This window comes from Bos javanicus, chromosome 7 (assembly GCF_032452875.1).
Source record: "Bos javanicus breed banteng chromosome 7, ARS-OSU_banteng_1.0, whole genome shotgun sequence".
In the NCBI taxonomy this organism is placed as follows: domain Eukaryota; kingdom Metazoa; phylum Chordata; class Mammalia; order Artiodactyla; family Bovidae; genus Bos; species Bos javanicus.
The window spans coordinates 68065317-68086805 of record NC_083874.1 but is presented as its reverse complement, the minus strand read 5'-3'; the positions used below and the strand labels follow the sequence as shown (position 1 = coordinate 68086805).

General features: G+C 39.6%; 1 pseudogene; it reads left to right on the top strand.

The window, feature by feature from the left end:
* Positions 1-16674: 16674 nt before the first annotated feature.
* On the top strand, positions 16675-19661 carry LOC133252148 (hepatitis A virus cellular receptor 1 homolog; annotated as a pseudogene).
* The last annotated feature ends 1828 nt before the right edge of the window (positions 19662-21489 follow it).

The window sequence follows — 21489 nt, the reverse complement described above, 5'->3', positions numbered from 1 at the left end:
CTAGAACGTGTGACTTTCTACCTCCTTATTAAAAATAATTTCCTGTAACTTCATATTCACAATTCTGGAAGCTTCTATTCATTTCATAGGATGTTTGAATGGGGCTCTGAGAAATGCAAATACCCAGGCTTGAATGAACATAAACAAATATGCTGCTCATACTTGAGAAGTGATCTTCTTTTCTCTTACTCATGTTATTGTTTCCACAGTATGATTCCATTGAAAGATACTCGCATTGGAGCTTTGAAAAATGCAGCTCTGAAGCCTATCCAAGCAGAAGACAATGTCTACATTATTGATGACAATCACTAAGTCCTGGATCCAGATTCTAAAGTGTTATGCCCTTGACTGTAGCAGACAGTGACCAGATACTGTGTCAGAGTGCTTTCAATCAGCTGCAAAATTTTTCAGTCAGTTTCCCATGGAATTCCTATGAGTCAGGGCCACTGGGTAGAGTGATGCTAGCTCAACTGTGTAAAGTCAACCTCTGTCACAGAGTCCTAATTTTTTATACTAAATTGGCTCAAACTTTCTGATCATTGTAGCTGCTGCTGCTGCTGCTAAGTCGCTTCAGTCGTGTCCGACTCTGTGCAACCCCATAGCCCGCAGCCCACCAGGCTCCCCCATCCCTGGGATTCACCAGGCAAGAACACCGGAGTGGGTTGCCATTTCCTTCTCCAATGCATGAAAGTGAAAAGTGAAAGTGAAGTCGCTCAGTTGTGTCTGACTCTTAGCGACCCCATGGACTGCAGACCACCAGGCTCCTTCATCCATGGGATTTTCCAGGCAAGAGTACTGGAGTGGGGTGCTATTGCCGGAACATTGCAGAGGTCTCTTCAAAACATGAAACATACTTCCTAGAATTGTACATTCTCTTTAGACCTCGTGAATCCTGTTTTCCATCAAGAATTCTCATTGGCAAGATAGAAAAAAACACCTATACCTCAGTTACCAAGGCTGTCAAGAATACTTGAAAACAACTTAGAATTAGGACATCTAGTCTGGGACTTAGAGGACTTAACATGGAAGCATTTCATGAATGTCCCCCCCCCCTTTTTTTTTAAATAAAGTGACTCCAAATGTGATATTGCGTAGGGTCCTCAAGGTTTCAAATCATGGTGTGTACAGGTTTTTATTTATCCAATAGAAAAATGGAGGTGAGTGTGATTTTTCCATTATAGACAAATTTGGTTTTTCAGGGTTCTGGAAACACAAGGAATTAAATGCTTTCTTTGGGAGGAGGATGGTATTTTAGCAGTTAGAAGAAGCAATGGTATTGAGTAGACTATGAAGGCACCAGAAGAAAATCAATAGCCATATAATTTGTGATATTTTTGCTACCTCAGTGCCACAGTTCTAGGTACTTATATTGACAACTGGCAGGCTCTGATTTTTAGAATGAGTCAGGGCAGAAATAAATACAAGGAAAAAAGAGAAGGAGGGAGTAGCAAAAGAGGCTTTCTGTTTTAGAAAACAGAGTTTGCAAATATAATAATATTGTTTGACAGTGTTACCAGTTTCTACAAAATACTAAATTGTCCTCAAACCACTTTGATTTTTAGAATTGTTTTGGAAGGATAAAAGGTCTTTTTCATATTAAATCAATACCTGTGTTATATTTGTTTTTCACAACTCAATTACATTTTGGTTTTCCCAGAAGAACTAGACAAAAGCTAAATGTAAGGATAATTTTAATCATTTAGAAGCATTTCTACATGAACAGTTAAAAGACTGGAGATTAATTTCACTTTGAGTAAACCCTGAAATAACTCATGCTTGAGTAATTTGGGGGACATTCAGAGGTCCTCACACCAAAGTGGTCCACGAGGGCTGGATGCTTGTTTTTGAAGGCAATGTTTTTTGACACTTTTGTTAAATTCTTGGCAATTAAAACAGGACCTCTGAATAAAGGTTATATGGTCAAAGAAGATTGCTAAACAGTGTTTACCAGTAGAAAGCAGGTGGTACACAGAATTAGAGACTGTCCCTGAGCTCTAATTCTAAGTCTTACCACGAATGTTAGATGACATTAGAGAGCTGCTGCTGCTAAGTCGCTTCAGTCGTGTCCGACTCTGTGTGACCCCATAGATGGCAGCTCACCAGGCTTCCCCATCCCTGGAATTCTCCAAGCAAGAACACTGGAGTCGTTGCCATTTCCTTCTCCAGTGTATGAAAGTGAAAAGTGAAAATGAGGTCACTCAGTTGTGTCTGACTCTTCACGACCCCATGGACATTAGAGTAGGTCATTCTTTATGCCTAATTTTTAATATATTTTTAAATGAAGTATAGTTGATTTACAATGTTGTCCTGATTTTTTTTTAAACCTATTAGAAATATTTCCACACATACATTGGTGTAGTAGTAATTCCAGTGACATGTTATTTGGGAGAAAAATAGAAGTAAAAAAAAAAAAAAAGAAAAACACTGCAGAAATTCAGATTGTGTCTGTGTGTGTGTAGTTTGTAGTGATAGGAGATCTATCATCAGGGGTCAGTATATAATTTCTGTGGTATTGCATTCAGAGGTCTCTTGCTATATGGTCCCTTATTATTTTTCTGAAAAACTGTATCTGTTTTAGAAAAGTTGATAATGGCTAATGTGGCTATCATAGTTTAGAAAAATGTTTTTGATAACTGAGGGGAAGAATGGCTTTTCAGGTGGTGTTAGTGGTGAAGAATCTGCCTGCCAATGCATGAGACTCAAGAGACACAGGTTCCATCCCTGGGTTGTGAAGATCCCCTGTTGTAGGAAATGGCAACCTGCTCCAGTATTCTTGCCTGGGAAATCCCATGGACAGAGGAGCCTGGCGGGGTACAGTCCATGGGGTTGCAAAGAGTTGAACACAACTCACTGACTGAGCACACACACGCAAGGGGAAGAATGGGTTAGAAGGAAGGAAGGCAAGGTATTTAGTTAATATTAAATTATTTTCTGTGGATATGCCAATAATATAGAATGTATTGACCTTCGTTTTTGTCTTTTGAGATCATTGAGATTACATTTCTACAATCTGCTTATGACATTAGGATCCTGGTATAATTAAAACCAGGGCTATCCTGGTGGCTCAGTAGTAAAAGAATCCATCTGCCAGTGGAAGAAATGTGTGTTCGGTCCCTGAGTTGGGAAGATCCTCTGGAGAAGGAAATGGCACCCACTGTAGTATTCTTGCCTGAGCAATCCCATGGACAGGAGCCTAGGGGGTTAAAGTTCCTGGGGTCACAAAAGAGTCAGACACAACCTAGTGAGTAAGCAACAACAACAACATAATTAAAACCATATATTTGGACTTGGAAATTTTGCACATTTTTAAAAGTAGAGGAACCAATCTTTCACTGATGGCTATAAAGATAATGTTGTGAGTGCATGAAAGCATGAAGAACTCCCAATCATGAGTTTCGTTTGTATGCACACTCATTAATTGAACATATTTTTGTTTTCATTTTCTAAAGTGACATATTTTCTTATCCTCATCATTTACTTGAGGTCAGGTATCCTCAACTTGCTGTGGGATCTCAGGACAAGGATAAATGGGACCAGATTTGAGAGTCAAGGTGCCTGGCCCTCCTCTAGGTGCTGAGGTGAAGTGGAGAACAACCTTGAACTCCAGTTCCCGAGGAACTCTATTCAGTAGGAAAGAAACTCCGACACCATCAGTTCTGGTGCTGATGATGAGAAGCAAAAAACACAATACACTGATAGAGCTGAACTTCTCAAACATGGCATTTGGGTCCAGATAATGCATTGTAGGAGGGGACTGTACTATGCATCATAGGATTGTTTATCAGCATACCTGGCCTCTGTTCGCTACAGGGCACTTGTTTCCCCCCTACCCCACACCCAGCCCTAGGTAGTGACAACTGCAAAAATCTGTAGACACTACCAATGTCTCCCTTAGAGGAAATATCACCCTTGGTTAAAAACTGCTGTGATAGAGGATACATGGAGGGCATGGGGATGTGGAGAATTGGTGTAGCTTTAGCTGGATTGGTTAGGAGCTGCCTCTGGGAAAGTGGGGAGTTTGAGTTGAAACCCAAGGAATGTGTAGATGGCAGACATGTGGAAGAAATCCCAAGTGCAAAGGTACTGAGGTAGGAGAAGCTTGTATATTAAGAGGGAGAAAGTCAGGTGTGTTCTAGTGTGGCTGAGGCAGAGTGACTGAGGAAGACTGAAAAGAAATGAAGCTGGAGAATCATGTACCATTTCAGATGCTGATGCAAAGGGCTGTATGAATGTATCTGTTTGAGGAAAAACCCATTCTTGGAATAGAAAGCACTTTTGCTATCAAGGGTTAAACCTGCCGAGTATATATTAACATTTATTAACATGCTTTAGGTGATACTGTCCTAAGTTCAGAAGTAAAAATCCAGTTTGATTGGCATGACAGGAGAGGGTACATAGGGAAAGACAGGGTAGAGTCCTGGAAGTGTGGGGCTTTCCATAGGACTGTGTGAGGATGCCCAGGCCTAGGAAGGTGGGTCCTGGAATAAGAGGGCCAAAGTTTGACTCCAAAGTTTGAATCACATGGACCTGGAAGCAGCTGACCCAGTCTTCCCAAACTTACAGCTTTGAATCAGTAGAGTGGAGTAGGTGCTGCCTTCAGCTAGTTCACGATGGATTTTTAAAATAGTTATGTGTTTTAATTGCATTTTTAGAAAACAATGCATTAAAACTATGATTTAATGGATATTATTTAGGATGACTACAATTTTAGTTAACCTAGAACAACTTGAGTGAATAATGGCAAAAGGACAATGTGAGTTTGGCAAAGGTTATGCCGATGCCTGAAGCCTAGGAGACAATGAGTTAGATTGGGACCCCCAACCTCTGGACCTTGCACTGGCACCAGTAGGAGTCCTGTTAGGAAACTGGCCACCCAGCAGGAGGTGATTGGCAGCAAGTTTCATTTGCTGCTCCCTATTGCTCCCCATGAATTGTATTGCCACCTAAACCATTGCTTTCATTACTGACTAAACCATCCCCTGCCCCTCCTCCACAGAAAAATTGTCTTCCAGGAAACAGGTCCCTGGTGCCAAAGGTTCGGGATTCTTGAGTTAGATCAACTGGGCACTCATTAGAATACAGATTCCTGGGGTCTGCTCCTGGAGATTCTGATTCAGTAATAAAGGTGGCATCTGGGAATTTATTTCTTATTGTTTAAATTATAGAAGATAACTTTAAGTAATAATTTAACAGCAAAGAGTCTGAAAGAATAAGCTTTCTTTAGCAATGCAGCTCCAGAAGTTTCACTTCTTCCTCTTCCTTTTCTCTTTCCTAGCTAGAAATCTCTTAAAATACTTGGACCCTGTTGAAAAGACCTTTTATATTAGAGTGGTAGATCTATTGACAGGGAAAGAGCCAGTTCAGTAACCATCCACAATGACAATGATAAAAATTTAGTCCTCTTCTTCTGTCAGAGTCCATTCTCAAATTGTCTCTGTGCTGTCATATGCACTAAACTTTCTCCTTTTGAGTTCTCACAAAGAATAACTCTTCTCAAAGCCTCTTTGCTAGAAAAACCAATAGAATAGGAAAATCATTCAATTCAATTCACTTCAGTCTCTCAGTCGTGTCCGACCCTTTGCGACCCCATGGACTACAGTATGCCAGGCCTCCCTGTCCATCACCAACGCCAAGAGTTTATGCAAACTCATGTCCATTGAGTCGGTGATGCCATCCAACCATCTCATCCTCTGTCATCCCCTTCCCCTCCTGCCTTCGATCTTTCCCAGCATCAAGGTCTTTTCAAATGAGTCAGCTCTTCGCATCAGGTGGCCAAAGGATTGGAGTTTCCACTTCAGCATTAGTCCTTCCAATGAATATTCAGGACTGATCTCCTTTAGGATGGACTGGTTTGATCTCCTTGCAGTCCAAGGGACTCTCAAGAGTCTTGTCCAACACCACAGTTCAAAAGCATCAATTCTTCAGCGCTCAGCTTTCACAATAGTCCAACTCTCACATCCATATATGACTACTGGAAAAACCATAGCCTTGACTAGACGGACCTTTGTTGACAAGTAATGTCTCTGCTTTTTCATATGCTGTCTAGGTTGGTCATAACTTTCCTTCAAAGAGGAGCAAGCATCTTTTAATTTCATGGCTGCAATCACCATCTGCAGTGATTTTGGAAGCTCCAAAAATAAAGTCAGCCACTGTTTCCCCATCTATCTGCCATGAAGTGACGGGACCAGATGCCATGATCTTAGTGTTCTGAATGTTGAGCTTTAAGCCAACTTTTTCACTCTCCTCTTTTACTTTTATCAAGAGGCTCTTTAGTTCTTCTTCACTTTCTGCCATAAGGGTGGTGTCATCTGCATATCTGAGGTTACTAATATTTCTCCCGGCAAGCTTGATTCCAGCTTGTGCTTCTTCCAGCCCAGCATTTCTCATGATGTACTCTGCATATAAGTTAAATAAACAGGGTGACAATATACAACCTTGATGTACTCCTTTTCCTATTTGGAACCAGTCTGTTGTTCCATGTCCAGTTCTAACTGTTGCTTCCTGACCTGCATACAGGTTTCTCAAGAAGCAGGTCAGGTGGTCTGGAATTCCCATCTCATTAAGAATTTTCCACAGTTTACTGTGATCCACTCAGTCAAAGGCTTTGGCATATTCAATAAAGTAGAAATAGATGCTTTTCTGGAACTCTTTTGCTTTTTCCATGATCCAGTGGATGTTGGCAATTTGATCTCTGGTTCCTCTGCCTTTTGTAAAACCAGCTTGAACATCTAGAAGTTCATGGTTTACATATTGCTGAAGGCTGGCTTGGAGAATTTTGAGCATTACTTTACTAGTGTGTGAGATGAGTGTAATTATGCAGTAGTTTGAGCATTCTTTGGTATTGCCTTTCTTTGGGATTGGAAGGAAAACTGACCTTTTCCAGTCCTGTGGCCACTGATGAATTCTCCAAATTTGCTGGCATATTGAGTGCAGCACTTTCACAGCATCATCTTTTAGGATTTGAAAAAGCTCAACTGGCATTCCATCACCTCCACTAGGCTTTAATAGGTCATTATTAAGTATTTCAGTTCAATGAAGTATTCAATGAAAAGGCTGGAAGAGAGATAACAGAGCAAAAGGAATTACTGAAATGTTCAGAGATCACATTGCACACACACACACACACACTTTGAGAGAGAGAAAAGGAACAATTAGAATAATGGGCAAAGATAAGTCAATTCACTGAAGGGAAAACATAAGTTTAATATGTTCACTTATGTTACCATTAAGTGAAGAGATGATTAAAGTCAACAGAAGTCAGAGAAATCCAAAGGGAACACAGTAGCACATTGCATCTGTCAGCATAGCAAAAATTCTAGAGGGATCATATTGTTAGCAAGGTTGTGGGGAAACAGAACTCTGAAGCACAGCAGGTAGGAGTAAAACAGTGCAGTTGTTCTAGAGAGAGCTTAAGAACCTGTTGAAGTTAAGTGTGTGACTAACCTACCTAACTTGAAAATTAGCAACTTGTTTCAACAAATTGATGTCTAAACTTGAGTTATTTGTGAGATCCTGCAAATGCGCCTTGACCTTATTCCAAGGATATTCAGTGCTATCATAGGGCATGTTAGTCAGACAAAAAGAAGTAAAATTCCAGTGACAGCGTATATGTGTTCGGAAAGTCAGTTGCTGCATTTGATCTCCTAAATAGATAACCACAGTTTGTAACTAATTAATTCATGTTTGTAATTGCTGATCTATTTGAGCTTGTAGAGTCCACAGATCATGAGAGTCTTTGTGCCAAGCAGTGATAAAATCATGATTTTGTATAGAATTATGTAAAGCCATATCAGACAAAGTTCCTACAGTCATAATGGAGATAAGACTTAAGATGCCTGTGATAATCCACCCAATGATGCGCTTAGATCACCTAAGCCCAGTTTTCAACAATACAGAAAGAAATACAGAATCAGTCTAAGGCTCAGTTAAGTTTACAGGAAGCCATAAACTTTGTTTAACTAGCGCAATGCTAACATTGTGATATGAAATGGTGTGATTAAGGCAGGTATACAATACACATTCAGTACAATTGACAATCTTGGCTGATAAGTCAATATCAAAATGCCCTACAGTAAACAAGTACGGAAGGTGAACACATGACTGAATGTAGCCAGTACTATTATATAGGAAGGTATAATTAGAAGGACGAAACATACCTACAGTCCCATAAACACTAGCGAAGTGCTCTAAAGCTGCTGGAATTTTCCAAATGTGCCATTGCTCCAGCCCCACAATGGGGACAACAATCCTGGGTCGTGGCGGTGATAAGCCCCCGTTATACCAATTCAGCAGTATGTCCTTATCAGTCCAGAAACTTGTCTTAGATTTATGAAAGCCTACAATGCTTGATCTATTAAACCAGGAGCAGTTATGATGTTACTCTTGCTCTTCAGTGTTTGCTCAGCCTGATGAGTCATGTTTTTCACTTGAGCCCATGTCGGGTAAGGATTCAGACGATGGCATTTCCTCATTGGCTCCTCCAGGGTCATTGATGAGACCCTTCGCGTCAACTTTGTCACTTCCCGAGGGACTCCGGTCTTGGGGTCCCTCTTGGCAACGGACATGGCGAAAGGGAACCCAGATTTCCTTTCCATCTGCAATGACAAGACCATAACCCTTGCCTAGGAGTCCTAAGATTCCTGGAAGCCACTGATTAAATTGCTTATACCATATTGGTGTATTGGTTTCTAATTTGCTCTTTTTGTCTTCTGCAAAATGTCTATCTGCATGAGTATCAGAATTATTTTTTGTTAAGTTTAAAAAATTCAGGGAATAAAGAGTTAAAGATAATAGTAATTGAGGGTTCATGGGATAAGAAGTGTATCTCCTCCTCCATATTCCCCCTTTCTGTTTTAGTAAATGAGTTTTTAGGGTGCGGTGGGCTCTTTCAATAATGGCTTGACTTTGAGGATGATAGGGTATTCTTGTAATGTGTGTGATGTTCCATTCTGATAAAAATGAACGAAAAGAATGCGAGGTGAATGTAGGTCCATTGTCTGTTATCAAGACAGAAGGAATCCCTATAATGGGGAAGGTGAGTAAGAATGCGGAAATGGCGTGTTTATTGGATTCTGAAGAGATAGGTACTGCCTAGATAAAGCCTGAAAATGTATCAGTTGAGACAAAAAGCAAAGAAAACTTTCCTAAGGAGCAGTGAGTGAAATCAGATTGCCAAAGGGAGTTAGGCTGTTGCCCTCGGGGATTAATTCCTGAAATCGTAGTACGTATGTGCAGAGGGGCGCAGACATCATAGGTTTTAATAATATACTACGCTTCAGTGAGAGGAATATGGTATTTAGAGTGCAATCTGTTAGCACTGGTATGAAGATTAGCATGTTCGTCATTGGCAGATGTAAAAATGGGAGCTACGAGCCTGTCAACAGCATCATTTTTTGCGAGCAGAGGGCCAGGTAAACCTGAATGAGCACGTATATGTGCAATAAAGAAAGGTTCCATATGTGAACGAATTAAAGCTTGAGTCTGTGAAGAGAGAGTATATAATTCTTCATCTAGGTTGTATAAAAAGGCAGTAACAAAATCAGGAAAAAGGGAAGCAAGGTATTTGGAATCAGTATATATGTTGAAGGATAATGGTTGAAGCAACAAAAGAGCATATAAAGCATACAATTCAACTCTTTGCACTGAAGAATAGGTAGTGGGTAATTTCTCTTTGATATCAGGGCCAACAATCCCTGCTATGCCTTTCTTGTTGCCATCAATGAAATAGGTGGGTGCATTGATAATAGGCTGGGATGCAATGATATTAGTTACAATGAATTTAGTACATTGTAGAAAGTCCCATAATTTTCCTTTTGGCAAATGAAATGAGATAACATTCTGAAAATCACTTAATGCCATTTGCATGGTCAGGTTATACTATAAGGCAATTTGCAATTCCTTTTTTGTCAAGGGAACGTGTGTTGCATATGGATCAAATCCAGTCAAAGTCTGTACATGGCTTCTTCCTGACATAATTAAGTGCCCTATTTTCTCAATATATGATACAATTTTTTTAGACTGTTCAGTGTGTAAATATACCCATTCTATTGGGCTATGTTGAGTTATAATTGCTGTGGGTGAATGTTCTGTGGGAAATATATATAAAGAAACTGGTTGATCATAATCTAGCCGAGTTGAAAAAGATTGTTGAATGTGTTTCTCCATTAAGGCCAGTTCTTCTTTGGCCTCTTTTGTTAGCCGCTTAGGGCTATTAGGGTCGGGGATCCCTCTAAAATTTTAAATAGATTTTGTAAGGCATAGGTGGGGATGCCAATAGATGGCTGCAGCCAATTAATATCTCCTAGCAATTTTTGAAAATCATTCAGTGTGCATAGAGATTGCATAGAAATTTGAGTTTTTTGAGGTTTGATTTTAGATTCTTTCATAACATGTCCTAAATAATTAAAGGGTGCTTTCCATTGAATTTTATCTGGTGCTACAAGCAGGCCATGATTTTGAAGAGTAGTAATAACTTAATTATATAACTGTTGTAAACAGAGTTAAGATTCCACAGAGAGAAGTATATCATCCATATAATGAATTAAAAATGCAGTAGGATACTTATCTCTAATGGGTTGTAATAAAATAGATATGAGATATTGGCAAATGGTAGGGGAGTTCATCATTCTCTGAGGTAGCACCTTCCATTGAAATCTTTTAACAGGAGCCATGTGATTTATAGAAGGAACTGAAAAGGCAAAACATTTTCTATCTTTAGGGTGCAAAGGTATAGTAAAAAAGCAGTCTTATAAGTCAATAATAACTACAGACCATCCTTTTGGTACCATAGAAGGGGAGGGCAATCCGAGTTGTAAGGGTCCCATAGGTAACATGGTATTATTAACATTTCTTAAATCTATCAACAATCGCCATTTTCCTGATTTCTTTTTTATTACAAAAACAGGGGAATTCCATGGGGAAAATGAAGGTTCTATATGAGCTTTTTGTAATTGTTCATTAACTAATTGTGTAAGAATTGCCAATTTTTCTTTAGTTAGGGGCCATTGAGGTGTCCATACTGGGGTATCAGATTCCCAATCGAGGGGCAGCGGTGTTAACTCAATGGCCCCCATTAAAAAGGTTCATTTAAAGAAATTGTGGCTTTCGTTTGCTCAAGAAAATTCAGTCCCCATAAATTGATAGGGATATTAGTAATATATGGTTTAAGATAAGCTACAATTTGATCAGGGCCATACATTTGTAAATAGGATGCATTGACAAAAGTTTGTGTGGTATCAGCTTTATCCACTCCTTATGGTCTAGAAGGAGCCACAACCTTACCCCAATCGAGAGGCCATTCTGCAGCTCTAATGACTGAAATGTCAGCTCCAGTATCTAACATGCCTGTGAAATTCTTTCCCCGTATGTGTAAAGTAAGCATGGATTCCTGATGTTCCTTTAATAAGGTGGATAGTGCAGCAGTAAGGTTGGTACTGCCAAAGCCTCCTTGCCGAACTTTATCAGATGCCTTCATTGGTTTAACTTATGGCAAAAGTAATAATTGTGCAAAATGTCCCCCTTTTTGTAAGTATATATTTCCCATTTTCACATTTACCATAACATGTATTTTCCCTTCATAATCTTCATCCATAACACCGGTCAAAACCATTAAACCTCTCATTGTGCAGCTACTACGTTCCAAAATCAGTCCCATTGTCCCGGGTGGAATCGGGCCATAATATCCAGTGGGAATTTTGTGGGGGTTGTATAATTCTTTTAGTTCCATATCATAAGGACTAGGTATATCAATGCAAGCATTCTTAGATGTAGCTGCTTATAGCGTCATAACGCTAGGTCCTCCTTTTGTAGTGGGGCTAGAGGATGGCCCCTTTATTAGTTTCCCTGTTGTTTTTGTTGTGCATTGGGGTTCAAGGTGTTTCCATCCTTATCAAATTTAGAATGACATTCACTCAGCCAATGAAACCCCCTTTTACATCTTGGACGTACTCCTGGGGGTCTCTTCCTATTAGAAGTAGTATTATTTTTTCTGGCCTGTGTTGGCAGGTGACATCGTTTTTTCATATGGTTGGGCTTTCCACAGTTAAAACATTTGGCATTAGCAGCTTTTTGTACATTAAAGGTTTCTAATGTTGCCAATTTTGCTCTATGGGAACTAGATCTGATATCTCTATATGTTTTCAAATATTCCATAAGAGAGCCAGTCTCTCAAATAGGTCTGAACATGGATCGACATTCCTCATTAGCATTTTCAAAAGCAAGTTGTTTTAAAATAATATTTTGTAAAGTCACATCCTTAATAGATTTTTCAGTTGCATCTTTTAATTTTCCTATAAATTGAGAATATTCCTCTTTATGTCCTTGAATAATCTTAATAAATGAACCATCAGAGTTACTGCTATCAACCTTTGCTTATGCCCTGCAGGTAGTTTCGTTAATGAAATGTAACATCTGAGGGGTAATACTAGCTAATTGTGCAATCATATCGGCCATGGCTCTTGTTCCAGTGAGTATATCATAGGTTACATTGGCAGGGTTATCATGAGATTGCTGGTCAATCATCAGCTGTCGGGCCTCATAATTAACCCACATTTGCCATTGCAGTAATTGTTGAGGATTTAAAACCATCTTTGCTACTTGAAAAAAATCATATGGCATCCAATGGCCAGCCCATCCTCTGAGAAATTCTATATAGTGGGAGAAGTAGGTCCATACAGAGTACATGCTTTCTTAAAATTAGACAACATGCTAAAATCTAGATTAGCCCAAGTATTTTGGCCTTGGGCAGGTTGATCAAATTGCATTGGGAAAGTGAAAGTGCAAGCAGGCATCTCCCGAGGAGGAGTGAAATGATTAGTATGAGCAAAGTTAGCAATTGCTGTTACAGATGGAGCAGAAGGAAAAGCCTCAGATTTGGGCTGTCCATTGAATGAAATGACCTCCGTTCTAAGTGGCTTCAGTTTTGACATATCTTGTATATATATGTCTCTAGGTTGTTTTTCTAAGGATTTTGTCTGATTGAGCATAACATTCTTATATTTCAAAGTACCTTGCATATCTTATTCCTTAAGCTCATATTCATGTAAAGATTGAATAGTTTTTACTTCCAAATCAATGTTATGCCCTTCAATTTGTTTTATGACAGCCCGTATGAGTGACCAGGTAACCCTTGCTGACATGCTCTCAAGACATTATTTTTAACCCTTTTCTATATGTCTAGATTGAGTGTCCCCTCTTCTGGGAAACATGAATTGTTCCAGTACAATATGATAGCAGTCATTCAACTGATCTCTTGAAACATTAACACCGTTTTGTTTCAAAAAATGATGCATTATAGAAATGAAAGAAATTTTACTGCTATGTTGTCCCATCCTGCTTGCCTCTTTCTGCAGGGGCTGGTCGCTTTGTTTAGCCTTCCTCTCAAGTCCCTGTTCGGGCGCCTCTTGTTGGGGATTTTTCTCCCCGGGACTTGGAAACGACGAACCTGAAAGAATGACACTCGGACAGTTTCTTGCAAGGACTGACAAGTTTATTTCTGCAGTCAAGCTTTTTTATAGAATCAGGAACAAAGAGCTTAAAGTATGCGGCCAGCAGAGCGCATACAGAGTTAACACATAATCAGTAAAAACATTTCAAGGACAGCGCACTCTAAATGGCTCATGGGCTTCTCCCACAACCCGCTCTCACAAGTAACATCCCTATTCATTATTAACTCTTGGCGCTGAGCATAACCAAAGGCAGGAGATGTTTTTCCGTCTGCAGTGCAAAGCCGGGTATTTCTGGCCCTTCGCCATTTTCCCAAGGACTTTCTCCTTTTACAGCTATTTTGCACTATGCTTCCCAACAGGAGGTTTTAGGAGCATTTGTTCTCTTACTTATGTCTCTGTTTTACAAAACCAGCCCAATCTTTATTGTTCAGAGCAAGCTGGCCTTTCCATAGAATCAAAGCATTCTCAGAGGGAAAAGTGGCTGGAGATGAGATTTTATATCTTTCTATTGGCATTTCATATGGATACATGGAAATAGGTCACATGATACTTGGTAAAGGCCTTTCAAATCTACGATTCATTAAACATGGCTAGTTGCTTCTCTGTGCAGGGCCCAGAGCATATCAAAATGAGGAAGTCTTGACCTCTGTCCTTGAAGTTGGGGGCTGGAGAGACAGATTTGTGCAGAACAAACAAGCATCCAGTGAGATTTGTTTTGGGGTAGAAGTATGAAGGGTATCCAAAGAAGGGAGAGAAGAGTTCTAACTGGGAAAGGAGGGCCAGGATGATTTCTCTCAATTATCCTTGAATTGGTTCTTCATGGATGAGAATATTTTATTGAGCAGAGTGAACAGTCGGGGAGAACAGCATGATTAAAGACAAGGGGACTTATAAAAGCATGAAATCATTGGCAATTGTTTAAGAGCCTAGATTAATCTAATGGAGGCAGGAAGCTAGGAGTGGCCTAGGTTCTTAATAGACTGGTTAATGGAATGAAGAATTCAGATTTCATTACAGGGTCATAGGAAGCTTTCATGTGTTAATAGTAGGAAATGGCACTTTTAGCTTTGTTCTAGGAAAATGCTCTGTAAAAAGTGTTTCAGATGACTAGAAGGTGAATAAGCCGGGAGGCAGAGAGCCTCCCCAGGAGGCTTCTGCAATAATTCAGCTGGAGAGGAGCATCTTAACTAGGAAAATGGTAGCAGTGGCAGCAAGGAGTCAGAGCCATTAGGACTTGGAATTGAGAGGACATGGTGGCTGGAGTAAGAAGGAAGGATGACTGATTCTCTGTACTTAGGAGATTAGCTGATGTGGGTTCACTGGTAAAGGAACCCCAGGAAGAAGAATGAAATTTATTTGGGTGATCTTGAGTTTGAAGTGCTCCCTAGGAGATGTCTAACAGGCAATTGGAAATGTGGGACTAGAAGGATGTACAGATGCCTCGGTGGTGATTGGTGTTTGACAATTGTCACCTCCCTCTAATCAAATAATCACTACTATGATGATACAGTGTATTGTGTTGAATAGAGACTTGCCACTATACCAAAACTTTCATAGGTATCATCTCATAGGGGAGTGTTCAAGGCTATCACTATTATTCTGCGAGTCATTGATAATAATAAATAACAGTTACTGAGTGCTTATTATGAGAAAGGGCTGGGCTTGATGCTGTCAGTGCATTATCTCATTATGAGTCATCGTCCATATGTTTGAGGAAGATTCCATTATTACATTCATTTTCAGTTCAGTTCAGTTGCTCAGTCGTGTCTGTTTGCGACTGCATGAACCACAGCACACCAGGCCTCCCTGTTCATCACCAACTCCTGGAGTCCATCCAAACCCATGTCCATTGAGTCGGTGATGCCATCCAACCATCTCATCCTCTGTCATCCCCTTCTCCTCCTGCCCTCAATCTTTCCCAGCATCAGGGTATTTTCCAATGAGTCAGCTCTTCACATCAGGTGGCCAAAGTACTGGAGTTTCAGCATTAGCATCAGTCCTTCCAAAGAACACCCAGGACTGATCTCCTTTACGAAGGACTGGATCTCCTTGCAGTCCAAGGGACTCTCAAGAGTCTTGGCCAACACTACAGTTCAAAAGCATCAATTCTTCAGCGCTCAGCTTTCTTCACAGTCCAACTCTCACATCCATACATGACCACTGGAAAAACCATAGCTTTTACTAGACAGACCTTTGTTGGCAAAGTAATGTCTCTGCTTTCTAAATATGTGGTCTAGGCTGGTCATAACTTTCTTCCAAGGAGTAAGCATCTTTTAATTTCATGGCTGCAATCACCATCTGCAGTGATTTTGGAGCCCCCCAAATAAGGTCAGACACTGTTTCCACTGTTTCCCCATCTATTTGCCATGAAGTGATGGGACCAGATGCCATGATCTTAGTTTTCTGAATGTTGAGCTTTAAGCCAACTTTTTCACTCTCCACTTTCACTTTCATCAAGAGGCTTTTGAGTTCCTCTTCACTTTCTGCCATAAGGGTGGTGTCATTTGCATCTCTGAGGTGATTGATATTTCTCCCAGCAATCTTGATTCCAGCTTGTGCTTCCTCTAGCCCAGCATTTCTCATGATGCACTCTGCATATAAGTTAAATAAGCAGGGTGACAATATACAGCCTTGACGTACTCCTTTCCCAATTTGGAACCAGTCTGTTGTCCCATGTCCATTTCTAACTGTTGCTTCCTGACCTGCATACAGATTTCTCAACATTCATTATAAAGGAGTAGAAACTGAAGTTTGCAGAGGTTAAGACAGTTGCCAGAGTTAGAAACGTGACATTTCAAAATGAACGACCCTCTATGTGTGAAACCTGAAATAATTTCTCCATAGCGCCGTGATGGTCCCAGATGCACGATATAGGATCAAAAACTTCCCCACCTGACTTGTAGGAGGAGCTAGTGATGGAAAACTCAGACAAAGAAGGTGGTCTTCTCCCCCCTCTCTCTTCCTTTGATTATAAAAATGTAACCTACTAAGTACCTGGGGCAGCACAACACTCACCTACCAGCTGTAGGTCTCACACACATCCTATTCTAATAAATCTTCTTACCTATCCATTTTCAACCTCCTGCTGAATTCTCTCTGTACTGAGACATAAGTGACCTGAGCTCCTCGGAGCCCCCACAATACCACCTAGCTGTATTGATTCTGATATCATACAGTTGGAGGGCACACTAACCAGTCTGCTTTCTCTTTCCTTTAGTTCAATAGCATCATGTATCCTTGGGTAGCCATCCTGGGCCTCCTGCTCCTTCTGCCAGGTAAGTGAGCATGTGGTCTATGATTTGGAAGCCTTGAGCTTGGGAGGGTGTAGGGGATGTGTGGATGTGATGGTGGAGAGTAGATGTTCTTGGGTTTTCTTGGCATAAGAAAACTTCCCTGGTTTTTCTAGTGGTTAAGACTCCATGCTTCCAATATAGGGAGTGTGGGTTCAATCCCTCATTAGGGAATTAAGATCCCACATGTCTGCAGCATGGTCAAAATTGTTTATTTAAAAAATAAGTAAATCGAAAGAAAAAATTTAATTAAAAGCATTTGGTGTAAACAAGGGAAATTTTAGGGATAGACATCCCATAAATTTCCAAAACAATCTCTAGAAGTGGGAATTAGGAAAAGTACATTTTAGAATTATTAACTTCTGTTACTTAAAGTTTTATAAATAGTATGTTTTACCTTTGTAGTACAAAAATGATATTTAGTAAAATTAAATATTATCAGAATTACAGGGAAAAAAATAGACTCTTACTTTATGTAATAATGAGCAGCATTTTATTCCCAAAGCATTTCCTAGATGCACAGCCCAATTATAAGTATGATTAGTTGTTGAATCTCAGATTTCTTTTAAGAACCACTCAGACTACATTTGGCAATGCAGTGTTTTATAAGCCACTACCACAGGAGAGAGTTTTCCTGCCTGTTTGATTTTAAGAGGTGAAGTTTAGTATTTGACTGAATATTCTCTAATTTTTGGTTTTACCTGGGTAAGTGGACTGTGCCCATTCCGGAGCTGTCATCAACTCACGAGTCAGGATCCCTGTTTGAATTTCTTGGATTGATCCTAAAACTCATTATAAGCCTCAGTTTCTCCTGAAAGTATTATAGACTCATTTTTTTTTTTTAGAACTGATTTCTAAAAGGGTTCCTTGCTTCTGCCTTCTAGCCAATGATGCTTAAAGTAAAGCACTGTTGTTTTTGTTTTGTCCTGTCTGACTCTCATGAGCTTCCCTAGTAGCTCAGCTGGTAAAGAATCCACCTGCAATGCAGGTGGTTCGAATCCTGGGTTGGGAAGATCCTTTGGAGACAGGATAGGCTACCCACTTCAGTATTCTTGGGCTTCCCTGGTGATTCACATGGTAAAGAAACCTGCAATGCGGGAGACATGGGTTTGATCACTGGCTTGGGAAGATGCCCTAGAGGAAGGCATGGCAACCCAGTCCAATATTCTTGCCTGGAGAATCCCCCATGGGGTCGGGAGACATGGGTTTGATCACTGGGTTGGGAAGATGCCCTGGAGGAAGGCATGGCAACCCACTCCAGTATTCTTCCCCATGGAGAATCGTCTATAGGGTTGCAAAGAGTCAGACACTACTGAGTGACTAAGCACAGTAGCCCTCCAGGCTTCTCTGTCCATGGGATTTCCCATGGAAGAATACTGGAGTGGGTTGTCATTTCCTCCAGAGTATCTTCCCGACCCAGGGAACAAACCTACATCTCCTGCTTGGCAGGCAATTCTTTACCAACTGAGCTATCAGGGAAGCATCCAAGTAAAACATTAGCTCGGCTTTTTTTTTTTTTTTTGAAATAAGAGAGGGGTTGTGAGGTGACATTATTTGCAATAGCTATTTTAAAAATTGCAATAAAAATTGAAAATCAAAACTTTAAATTCAATAGTTTATAAGCAGATTTCAACTGAGACAGTGATTGAATCAAGGGAAAAGGAAAAGCCACGTATAAGTATTACATATTTAATAAGTAGATACCTGTCAAATACAGGATGAAATATACACACACTCATGCATTGCTGCAGTGTCATTTGTTTCAAATCTTTTGGAGAGAAGTCTGATCATATATACCAAGAGACTGAGCATATTTCTGCCATTTATGCTGATAGTTTCTCAGTTGGAAATCTATCATATTAGAAAGTAATCCTGAATACAGAAAAACATTTATAAGAAGTTTCATCTATAAATATGCTATGCTATGCTAAGTCACTTCAGTTGTGTCCAACTATGTGCGACCCCATAGATGGCAGCCCACCAGGCTCCCCGTCCCTGGGATTCTCCAGGCAAGAACATTGGAGTCGGTTGCCATTTCCTTCTCCAATGCATGAAAGTGAAAAGTGAAAGTCAAGTGGCTCAGTCATGTCCAACTCTTAGCGACCCCATGAATTACAGCCTAATAGGCTCCTCCATCCATGGGATTTTCCAGGCAAGAGTACTAGAGTGGGGTGCCATTGCCTTTTGCGATCTATAAATATATATATATACACACACACACACACACACACACACATATATAAAGTAAATAGTATGCTAATATATTATTTGGTGGCATTACTATTTACTTGATCTATATATCTATATCTATATATATATCTATATATATATATATATATCTTGATCTATATATATGCTTATACTAAATTTTAAAAGTTCAAGATAATCAGATGATTTCAAACCACATAAGCTACATAAAGAACAAAATGAAAATAAATTAAAGGTAAAATATTGAGACCTCATGCTCTGGTTTCTTTTTATCTATAGATGATGTAACGTCTTACGAACAAGTGACTGGAGTGGTGGGTCAGTCTCACTCTACCCTGTACCTATACTGGAGATGTCATGCCCATGTGTTGGGGCTAAGGGTCATGTAATTGGACTCCGTGCAGACATATCTGGACTGATGGATACAGAGTCATTGATCGGAGAGACAGACGTTTTCATCTAAAGGGAAATAACCATGAAAGGGATGCATCTTTGACCATCCCTTGACGGTGGCTTGTATTGCTGCCGTGTTGAGCAAAGAGGGTGGTACAATGACAGAAGAGTCACCCTAGAGCTGCGTATAACACCAGGTGAGTTTGTCTTCTTACTTCCTTTGATTACTTCCTATGAGTTTCCAGAGATAAGAGTTTTCTGCTTGATATTAACTTTTTCTTTTTTAAATAGGGAAACAGGAGGTTCCTATAATCTTGTTTTCTAATAACTGTTCAGTAGAATAACTTGTATTTGTGTAGAATGAAGTGTTAAGATAAACCTTGACTCGAAACCAAAGTCAAGAGAATATTTCCAGTCAGCAAACTATCTTCAGGAGTGCTGTATGGTTCATGAAAAAGCATTCACTGTTCCACACTGAAATATAGTGAATATTTTCATGGAACTTAATATATTCCACTTGAAGAATTGTCCTTTTCTCTGAGATTATGTCTTAGGAGAATTTTTATATGTCCTTTCTTAACATTTTACAACTTATAGATACATAGATAATATAAAGCCCTGTCAAGTAAAGAATCCACCCACTAATGCAGGGGACTCAGGAGATGAGAGTTGGATCCCTGGTTCAGGAATGGCAACCCACTCCAGTATTCTTGCCTGGGAAATCCCACAGGCTACAGTCCATGGGGTGGCAAAGAGTGGGATACAACTTAGCAACTAAAGAGCAACAGCAAGTAGATGTATCATCTGCTTAACAATTGTCAATTCCATCTTGTTGCATATACTTTGTATGAGCCTATATAGTTTCAACCTTTCCTCTGCCCTGTCTTCGATTTTTTGAAGCAGATGTCACACCACGTCACTAAATTGCTTGTTTAAAAATCAAAATAGCTTTATTGCAGTATTAAAGCATTTGCATCTCAATAATTGTTCACTTGTAGCTTTTAATAATTTTGTGAAATAAAAAAATCAGTGAAGTTTACATTTTTCCATCCTAATGTAGACAGCATAATTATCCTTACCACTTGATGAAAGGTGCAGGTTCTTCGGGATTTCCTGGTTTCTGGTGCTCTTTCCTAATAAACGTTCTCTCCCTAAAGTCTTCTATTAACAACAGAACATGATATTTTTGGCCTTCATAATCTGTTTCAATTTTAATTTAATGAACTTGATATTGTGATCTCCCAACTTTTGTACTTGGCTTGTGCCCTTGATGAAGGCAAGTAAAATGTCAATTCTGATGCAGGAAATAACTGACTCTGGGGAAACTACATCTAGGGGGCATTTTAAGGAAGCCAAAAAAGGCTGGCAGGAGGAGGCCACATGTGAAGAGGAGAATATTTTTGAAACTGTGAAATTATATGATTGCTGTGGCTGAATATTTAAAAAATAATATAGAAAGAAATTAAGAGGAGGCTTTTAGTGCTCAGAAATTCTTTAGTAGATGAATATTTATAAAGCCACTGCTCTGTTCGGGAAACAGGTACATAGCTGAGTCAAAGTGACTCTCTAACTCCAACCCAATTCTTTGCTAAAGTTTTCTTGCACTTTTCACAGAATGAGCTTACTTTTCAACCTTATGTTAGGGCTCTTCCTCAGCAGTTTTTTCTACCCTTAGCTTTCTAGCTTCTTTCTCAGGAAATACTTACCGCCTAGGAAGACAAATTAAAGAAGGTGATTAGGTTTTTTCATTGTTATAGTCCTTTAATAAGGTTTTTGCTTGGTTCCTTTTTTTCTCTGTATTTTATTTCAAACTGAGGGGGTTGGATTTCACACTTTTAAAAAACTTTTGATTACACTATTAGAACAGGCTCAGCAAACGGTAGCCCCAGGACCATATCATATTACAAAACACTTCCACCCACAGTTTTATTAATTGGAAGACAGCCACACTCATTTGTTTATATTCTGTCTATGGCTGTTTTTACGCTGACAGATTTGAGCAATTACCACTGAGATCACAGGACCCCCAAAGCCTAAAGCATTTACTAATGCCTTGTACACAACAGACAGGCACAAATAATTGTTGAAAAAAAGTTTTTCTTCTTTAAGGCAAAAATTAGCTAGTTTCCAAATTAATTTGACTTGATCCCTCA